Source organism: Heterocephalus glaber, unplaced genomic scaffold, assembly GCF_053883595.1.
Source record: "Heterocephalus glaber isolate CG9 unplaced genomic scaffold, H.glaber_assembly_v1.0 deba00001719, whole genome shotgun sequence".
NCBI classification, from domain to species: Eukaryota; Metazoa; Chordata; class Mammalia; order Rodentia; family Bathyergidae; genus Heterocephalus; species Heterocephalus glaber.
This window is the reverse complement of record NW_028258432.1, coordinates 5,971,289-5,980,901: the sequence shown is the minus strand read 5'-3', so window position 1 is coordinate 5,980,901 and position 9,613 is coordinate 5,971,289. Positions and strand designations below refer to the sequence as shown.

Below are 9,613 nucleotides of genomic sequence, written 5' to 3'. Positions count from 1 at the left end.
TTGATCTTTAGCAAATAAATAAACTTCTTTGTGCCCATTTCCTGATCTGTAAAATGGGTAGGCTTAGCCTCATGTGCTTGCTGTGGGGATTAAAGAATTGTGTTATGGCTTGTGTTCAAATGTCCCCCCAAAAGCCTCAAAGTCATAGGTGGGGTTTTTTCAGAAGTGGCTGAATCTAGAGTATGTGATGCTGGGATTGATTCATGGTGCAATACTAGGCTCAAGAGCACTAGGATTAAGGGTGTGAGTGCTACTCACTCTGAGTAGTCTGGATAAGATTTAAGAGATAGAAGAGCTATGGACAGCCCTCTTACTTGCTTTGCTACCTCCTGCCCACCATGAACTGTTTCTCCTCTGCAATGCCTGTCTATCATGCCAACCTACCTTGGAGCCAGTGGATTATGGGGACATACAAACTGTCAGCTAAATAAACCTTACCCCCTTTAATTTTGGCCGTTGGGTATTTTGTCTCAGCAACAAGAAAAAAATAACTAAGACAGATGGAATGAGCATCATTTGGAACAGTAACTGACCCACAGAAACTGTGAAGTAGGATTAAGAGATAGAAGCTATAAAGATTTTTTTTTTAAATCAGCTCTGTTTTTTAAAAGTTTACAGTGAAATTGTCCAGATATTGCCTCTGAATGTGCCGAAATCCTCTTTTGTGAAAGCATTGCAGTCATAAATGGGTGGCTGCTTGTAGAATTTGGGGATTGTTGACTCAGTTTTGGGATTCTATGTTTCCATGGGGCTGAGGCTATATCTGGGGGAGCCAGCCTTTGTGTGCCCAACGCACTTCTCTCAAATTGGCTTAAGTTAGATATATAACAAAGAAGAACCCATCCAGCTAAAGCATTCTGCTTTTGAGATTACCCAACATATTTTATGTAGCCTAATGTTTTCTCATCCATCATTAATGCTCCTAAAAATCCTTATGAAGTCAGCATTACCACATCTTGAAGATAAAGGACTTGAAGAAGCTGAACCACGTGGCTTATCAATAATTTAATGGACTGCTACAGTATATTTTCACAATTCAAGGCTGGAATTCGAGGACCACACTACTCAGGCTCCCTGCTGAGCACTGTGACACAGCCAGTCCCAACCTCTGAACATGCAGGGGAAAAAATGCACAGAAACACAGACGGCCGCCCCCCCCCCCCTTTAGCTTCTGAGAACACAAAGAAGTAGCTCTGATGTGGTAGAGGCTCAAGAAGGGAGGCCCTCGACAGTTCTTCAAAAGTGTACTAAGAAAATGAGGTTGGGAAATGAAACCTTCCTGTCTATACGGTCTCATAAAGTATCCCCATACCCATTCCCAAGGGCCTTGGGAGAGAAACCCAAAGTCACTTGTAATTCAGCCCAAAGTTTCATTACCATGCCAATCTAGGACAGGGCACAAGATAAGAACAAAGAACCAAGAGGGCAGGACTTTGAGGCCAAATGGGGCGGGCCCTGCCTGCTTCCTGCGCTATTCAGTTTCTCCAGACTTGCATCAAAGACACTGATCTCAGGCCTCTAAATGAGGACAGACTGACCCAAGAAATGGGGACAGGTGGTCACTGCTACTCACTCTGAAGCCCCACATGGGGTGTTTTAATAGTGTTTCCCATCTGTCTGACCTCAGGGGTTAATCCCTTCCTAATCTGAGTGGTAATAATTGGGTAATCAGACAAGACACTCCAAAGAGCTCAGGCCATAGCTTTGCTGTTCTTTTTGGCTAGACTGTCTTTTATTAGAGCAAAGTACTGCTGACCTAGAAACTTCCTGCTCAAGCTTCAGTCTTCTGCTAAGTGAAAGCAAACACTTGTAAGAAATAAGCATGTTTAGAAAGCACAGCCCTCTTTCTTGGGGGTAATTTGAGCCACTGTTTCCCAAACATACAGGAATGAGAGCTGCTAGGAGTAGATCACATGATCTTGCTCCTTCTACAAACTGAAAGAGAGAGAGAGAGAGAGCCCCATAGTTAGCTTGAGCGAATGAGCTCACTGGAGCAAGTCTAGGAAACATCCCAGAAGAAATATATCTGCTAAAATTTCTGTTTTTTGAAAAATGTAACCTTGCTGGGGTGGATGGCAAATGAATCATAAATGAAAGCTGCACGAAGCCAGATCAGGGTCTTAACCTAAAGCCCATGAAGAAAACCCTGTAGGTGGTTAGGATCTGGGACAGAAGTAAACTGGCTATTTGGGGATTAACCCATCATGGAGGAAAACAGATTTATTTTTCCTAAAGGAGAAAAAATAACATCCAACTGGTCTAGCACCTGGGAAAGAACAAAGGCATTTTCTTAAGGAGCTGAAAGGGCTTCCCATGGACGTGTCTCCTGGTCACTGCCAAGGGCAGTCATCATGGTGCATTCATGGCACCATTCAGGACACAGCAGACACTCAGAAATGCTCACTAAACTGAAGAATGGATAAATGGAAGCCCTCCTGAGATACTCTGGAGCTGGAAATACTCATTGTCAGGCATTTAGTCTATTCTATCAGTTACTAAAAGCATTTGCTTTAACCCAAAATATTCTCCTCTAAGGAGAAAGCCAAAGGGTAGAGGAGAGCTGACAGCAGTGTATCCAAAAGGCCTGTTTACCCATTGTGCAGTATGCCCATCATTGAAAGGATGAGTATTGCAGAAAAGAAAGCTTATTCACCCAGAGAATAGGCCTCGAGTCAGCCTTCCCAAAGATAGGATGTATGAATATCTATGGACTGAGGCATGACCAAGCTTGAGCAACTGTTGCCATCATTACGTGCTCATCAGAGGGGTTAGCAAGTGACTACAAACAGATGAAGCTGGTTAAGTCAAGAAAAACAAGTAACTAAGAGCAGGTGAAGAAGTTTAGAGGGCTTATTCTGGAGCTAAGAGCGGGTGTTTCAGGCTTTCCCTAGATTTGGGTGAGAGGTAGACTTTGGAGCATGCGGGTCCTGAGAGTGAATATATTGTCTTGGGAAGAAGGAAGCCCACTGAGGAGATGGGAGGTGCCCCTCCCCAGCACAGCTGCGTGCAGGAACATGGCAGATTCTGCTAGTTGCCTGCTCTAAGCTGTTCTCTCCTTCTGTAGAACTAGGAATGTGACCAGGCACATGGTTAGAACATATTTCCCACTCTCTCTCACAGATGTGACCATGTGAGGCACACTGGTTTATACCATGTCTGAGTCAAAGCTTTTAAGAAATGGGTCTGCTTCTTTCAGCATTTCTTTCTCCTTCCACTGGCTAGACATAGATGGCAACAAGATCCCAAGGGAGACACAAAGGGGTAAAACCTGGAACCCTGAATGACTTCATGACTGCATGGAACCCATCCCTCTGACTTCACTATGTACCTAGGACTGGTAGGTGAGACCTGTGGTCTGAATGTGCCCTCCAGAAGTCCATATGTCAAAATCCTAACCTCTGAGGTAATGGTATTAAGAGGCAGGTGAGAAGGTGATTAGGTTATGAGGGTGCAGCCTTCCTGGGTGGGACTAGTGCTCTTATAAGGTAGGCCCAAGGGAGCATGTACCATGTAAAGACATTTAGAAAATGCCATCTATGAACCATAAGGCCAAACCCTCACCAGAACACAAATTCATAAGTACCTTGATCTTGGACCTTTTGAAAAATTAATTCTATTGGTACACTTTTGACATACATAATGATCACATTCATCATAGGGAGTTTGCACGTGTATATCACATATCTTAATTATTTTCTACCCATTTCCCTCCCTTTCCTTTAATCCTTGTTCCCTTCTCCCTTTACAAAACTTTGTTTATATTGTTTTTCTTCCATTCTTTTTTATTCTTTATCTCTATTCCCTCCCTTCGCTTCCCCCTCTCCCCTCCTTTGTTCCCTTTCCCAACTGAACCTTCCCTTGCCACCCAGCCGACAGTACTGTCATTGCTGTCCAATGGCCTGAAACAGGGAGTAAGAAATAGACTTCTTTTAGTCAACACATCATATCTTAGGGTCTGGCTAGCTCAATCCCAAGTTATACGCTAACTACCAACGAAGATCACCCACCTTGACTCAAAAGATCTGGGGAGATGCAGCCCCAGAAGCTAAGTCATCAGTCTCTGTTGGAGACGATGGAGATACTCAGCAGCCACTCTGCCACTTCGCACATCACAGAGAGGGAGAATCACACATTTCACTCTCTTCACAATCTCTGTTCCCTAAAAGTCAGAGCCAATTAATGGGAAGTGCATTCTGGGGCACAATGATGATTGACACTGTGTAGAAAATGGTCTGAGGATTTCATGTGACATAACATGAAAATCTGAGAGGCACAGAGGATCCGGTGTCCCAGCCTTTACACAGGGCATGCTTAGCAGTTCATTAGTTGCACAGGTGGGACAATAGTATCCCAGGAATAACTGCAGTATATATACAAGCAGGAAGACAGAGACACATTTGGGGAATGTGTTCAGAATTGTTGGAGAATAGACTAGAAGAGCAAGTGCATTTGTATGTTGTGTATAGGCTGTCAGGAACATGTAGGGGGCTAGAGGATAAGGGAATAAGTAGGCAGCAATACAGAAAAAAATGATAAGGCTCAGCTTTTAGAATTCAAAATATACTTTTGAAGCCTGTGGCAATGTCTTTGGGGGAAAAAGTTTTGTTTGCTTGTTTGCAAAATTCACAGTCATTTGAATTTCCAGAGCCAAGAACTTGACTTAAGCAATAAGTTTTAGAGAATGTATCATTGGTCTGGATGCAGTTTTATCTCCTATCCAGATGAATTAAGACCCCAAGACTTTAGGAATTGAAGAAAAGAAAGAAAAAGAAAGTGCAGAACAAGTCCCCAGAGGGCCTTGAAGACCAACTTTCCCCCTCCTTTTCACTAGTTGTTCTCAGAGTAACCATAGAGGGTCCTGGAAACGCACATCTTAAAATAAGTGTAAACTGGTCAGAACGGCCTAGGCTCCATTCTTGCTCCTTCTAAAACAGGATGTCCAGCAACACTTTAGTCCAACAAGTCCATCGCCACTGGATATAGAACACCGGGTGGAGAGGGCTTTCAGGGTCTGTCTGCTTCAGTGCTGTATATAAGACACACACACGGTGAGACTCCACCTGTCCTACGAAGTTTTGCTGAGCCTTAGGGGACTGGCTTTGTCCTAAATTCTAGGCTTCTATTGTTCTTTGCTGCCTATCTGTGAGGAATGAAGTTGCCTCATACAATTTGTTGTGTAAGTTTTCTGTCTTACCACGCACATGCACATGGACTGATACTGGCGTATGGCACTAGAGAGGTAATTAGAGTCCTTTCTGAACTGATTCCTGTGCACAGTGAACCTACTTCCCAGAGAGTGTGAGAATCTGGTCTTTAGGAAGGGGCTCTGCTTGTTGCACTCTGTGCACTCCACCAAGGTTATCTGCGAAGGTCTGGGGAGGAGACCCCCTGCTCACCATGACCTTGGAAACTCGAGAGTAGAGAGTTGCTGCTACTGTCTGGAACTCTTGTGGATGTCCCCAGGGCTATCATGGCAGGGACAGGAGAGGATCTTACGATAAAGGTCAGGGGCCTTCCCAGAGTGGCATGAGAAAATGAGAACTTTCTCCTGTCTCTTAAACAGAAGTGGAAATGGCTAGGAAAAGGGGTGAGTGATTCCACAAGGGTCTCAGGATTGTGATGCTTGCTCAGTGTCTGGGAATGGGGGACAAGGAACATAGGCAGAAAGGGCCACTTCAGCGGGCCCAGGTGATTTGTGCGCATTGCCTGTCTGCTGAGAGGGCTGGACCAAGGCCAGTGTGTGACGATGACTGCATCCAGAAGTGAAGGCAGAGTAGAGTTTCTCTGAGAAAGGTACCTGAGGGGCAGTTGCCAGGGCTCTTGATGGATGTTCCATTGTGATGCAGATGGATTCTGTGGCCCCTTCTAACCCCCATTCCTTGGCCTTGTGTCCTCATTCTCAACTGTGGCCCTCTTCAACTAGATGAAGACCCCCACTCCTAGTCCAGCTGCCCTGTGGTGCTGCTTTTATCCGCACCAGGCCTGGCATCCTTTCTGCACACTCGCTGCTCTCTGACCTCATTCTGCCTGTTCTGGCTTCACTGTATCTGCCTTAGTGGTGACAGCCGAAGAGATCCCATCCTGCTCTCCAGTTTGAGACAGAGTATCTTCTAAGAGTGACTCTAGCAAGATAGCAGAGCAGGAGCAAAGGGAGTGGCTGGGAAAAGAGAATGGTGTGATGCTGTGAGCCAAGGTGTTTCTCAGGCTACTCCGGCTTAGGTGCAGTGGGAGGAGATCAGTCCGAGCCACATACAGAGTTTCTCTTGTTTCGCCTTCTCCATAATGTGAGAACTCTGCTGTCCCTCTTACATTTCTCCCAGACAATCCTGGGGGAAGGACATCGGAGTGTCGCACTGTAGGGCAGCATCTGCTCTTCTTGGCTGATACTGTTTTCTCTCTTGTTTACTCTGGATGACAATGGTACTGTCCCACATTGCTGGCAGCCCCAGCAGGGCCATCGTGATCCTGAGATCTGCCAAGGGCCCACACCTGCTGGCACCATTGAAGCCACCAAAGCCTGAGTCCAAGGCTGGCATCTATGAATAGGACCTTATTTTAAAATACGGTCTTTGCAATTGTAACTAAGACATAAGTTAAGGTAAGATTATACCAGTGTAAGACAGGCTCTTCATCCAGTATTGCTGGTTTCCTTGTGAGAAGAGGAGTAGTGTCACAGACAGATATGAAAGGGATCATCCTATGATGATGGAGGCAGGATCATCTCAGGAATGATGTATCTTGTAGCCAAGGGATACCAAGGATTGTTGGCAGCAACCAGAAGCTAGCAGCCAGTCACGGGACTGATTCTCCCTCTTACCTGCAGAAGTAAAAGGCAATGCTGCCACCTTGATCTGGAACTGCTGGCCAACAGAGCTATGAGGCTAAATTTCTATTGTTTTAAGTGACCTAGTTTGTGATAGTTGTTAGGGCAGCTGCAGTACTGGACACACCACTGTTCTCCAAAGGCTATCAGCTGCTGCCTGGCCTGTAACCCCTTGGACCCACCAGTGTTATGCAGAAGCACTCACTTTGCTGTCATCTGCTCTTGCCTACCTAGAATCCAAGTGCAAACCCATGGGGGCTGGACCTAGGAGACAGGTGATGAACCAGAACTGCTCACTCCCAAGCTTTTGATGGCTCTAGAGCCAGTGTGGGATTCTGCCTCCTCCTGAGATGAGCTCTTTCTGCTCCACAGCCTCAAGTGTGCCCTGAGGTTAATGTGGAAAATTATGAATTGTGCTGGGGTTTTACACTACATATTATAAATTAGAAATGAATTTCTTTCCTGAATAAACCTGGACACAGAGAAGCTATAAACCCACAATGAAAGCTGATATTTGGGAAAAACCAGGAATCAAAATATGCTTAAAGAAAATATAAGAACTTTAGTCCAGCTTAGGACTCCCTGTGCTCAGATGTCTCCAGTCCCCATCCTGCCTGCCCTGGCCAGCAGCCTCGTTTTCTGGGCAAGGAGGGTACGGAAAAGCACCAGGTGCATCGCATCCTGGACTGGGCTCCCTGCGAGGAACACCCAAACATCTCCCTCCTGGCACTGCACACTTCACACTGTGGTTTCAGCTTGTGTGAGAGCAAGGACAGGCTTTGAACACTGGACAGAGTCCACAGCAGGGGGGTGATGAAGGCTGGTGACTCTGAGGCTCTGCTGATGGGCTTGACATTTGCAGGGCCTCGCTGGCATCACTGCTCTGGAGCTCACTGTGGAGGAAAATCACAGGAAGGAATGGACAGGAGCAGGGAGCTGGACACTTCAGACTGGGCCGGGGTTCAGATTGGCAGCATGGTCTTCAGATGGGCGGCACTGGTCTCAACTCAGGTATCATTTCCCAGCCTCTGATTAAACAGTATCCCTTCAAGACTCAAGGTAAATTTAGAGTGAGGCCAGGGATCTTTTTAGTGGGGAATGCTGTGATTTGGAAAGACCCACACAGTAAGCAGACACCACCACTAAGGGCTGCCCTTCACCTAGGCCCTTTCACCTAAGAGAGAAAATTCACTATGCAAGCTTAGGACAGAGACAAGTGCTCAGCGGTGAGAAGACACCCTAAACAGGAAATGACACATTGCTTAGCTCTCAAACATCCCTCTTTGGGTTTCCCTTACCTTTTTTCTTGTTTTACTGTCATCCTCCAGAGAGGCTGGTTGCCCAAAGACAAAAGCCTCCACTCAGCAACAAACATTTTCTTCTGCCCCCCCCCAAAGAGAAAAGCTCATATGTGTCTTCCAGCCAAATGTAGTTGCTGTTTACATTTGTGAAGTACTGTACTGTTTCAGAACAACTTTGGCCCCAAATATTTTCCCCAGCTGCATTCTCTATCCTTCCTACTCTCATTTTCCTTCACTCTAAATTGAAGCTGTGTGGGAGAAAGAATAGAAGATTTTATAAAAACTGGAGTGCCTCTGGCAAAATTATCTTCACTATCTTGTCTGTCTTTCAGAAAAGAGAAATTTCCATTTTGTTCCAGTGTGATCTCTGCCTCCTTTGGCCTTGACTGTGAACAGCAATCTCAGGTCTGGATGAATCTCGTTGGTGGTTCATAGCAAAGCCTTTGACTTTAGTCTTCTCCCCAACAGTCTGACTGTGATGCTAACCATCAAACCATGCTGCTCCTCACCCTCTCTTCTTACTGTCTGGTTCTTCTGGTAAGTTCCTTATTAGCTGACCTCACTCCCTTCTTTCTGGCAGTCCCAGAACGAGCACCTTAGGTGGAGGAGACAGGGTTCTGGGCCCATTGCTGGCTTCCTTCTGCCTCAGGAAAAAGGATTCCCCACAAGGCACCTTCCCTAGACTGAGGGCCACTTTGTCTCTTTCTCTTTGCCTCAGTGTGGTTGTCCCAAAGGGGTGACATCCATCCCAACAGCCTCTGCCAACTTTCTCCCAGGGGGCTCAAGGATTCTTATGTAAATTAGAGTGGTGTTTGGCCTGTCCTGGTAGGTGAGAATTCCCCACTGGGTAAGCAGGCCACCTTCCTCCAATTCTCAGGCTCAGGGATGGAGAAGTAGAGGTTTTTATAGACTAATTTGTTCTCCCCTGATCCCAGCATAAACTGACACACTTACGTAGCAACCCACAGTTTGAAACAACTGGTGTGCATGTTGTGTGTATGTGTGTGTGTGGGGGGGTCTGCTAATTGTTCTCCGAAAATTGTGAAGAAATAAATGAATTTCTCTTTATAGTTCCTCATCCCTGGTCTCTCTGTGGAGCAACTAGGACTCTGATTCATCAAGAGATCGGTTAAAATTGGGAAACGCCTCTTTGTCTCAGCTTTGTGTCCTGTTCAGGGAAGAGATGTATGTTAACATTAGGAAAGAACTGATGGGATTAGAATTCTGGGAATAAAAACCTGACCTAATCCTAAACTCCCTGACTCATTGTTTTATTAACCAGACACACACTCTCTCTCTCTCTCTCTCTCCCCATATATATCTATATATCTATATAGATATATATCATGACTATAGAAATCACAATGGCCAATGACTGTTACCAGCAAAACTCCCACTTAAACGCATGAAGATTGGGATTTCTTAGCATAATGAAAACCACACATAATAAAAATGAAGCTCAAGGCTGGGAGTGTAGCTGAGTAGTAGG

The 9,613-nt window shown here is 45.6% G+C and overlaps 1 long non-coding RNA gene across 2 annotated transcripts; it reads left to right on the top strand.

Moving 5' to 3' along the window:
* Positions 1–5,875: 5,875 nt before the first annotated feature.
* LOC110343939 (uncharacterized) lies at positions 5,876–9,481 on the top strand. 2 transcript variants are annotated; one of them, XR_015446614.1, is made up of 4 exons: positions 5,876–6,598; positions 7,686–7,834; positions 8,457–8,661; positions 9,196–9,481. It is a non-coding gene; the product is annotated as an uncharacterized LOC110343939 (long non-coding RNA). The 2 variants fall into 2 exon arrangements; XR_002386201.2 differs by lacking the exon at positions 5,876–6,598 and adding an exon at positions 6,608–7,098.
* The last annotated feature ends 132 nt before the right edge of the window (positions 9,482–9,613 follow it).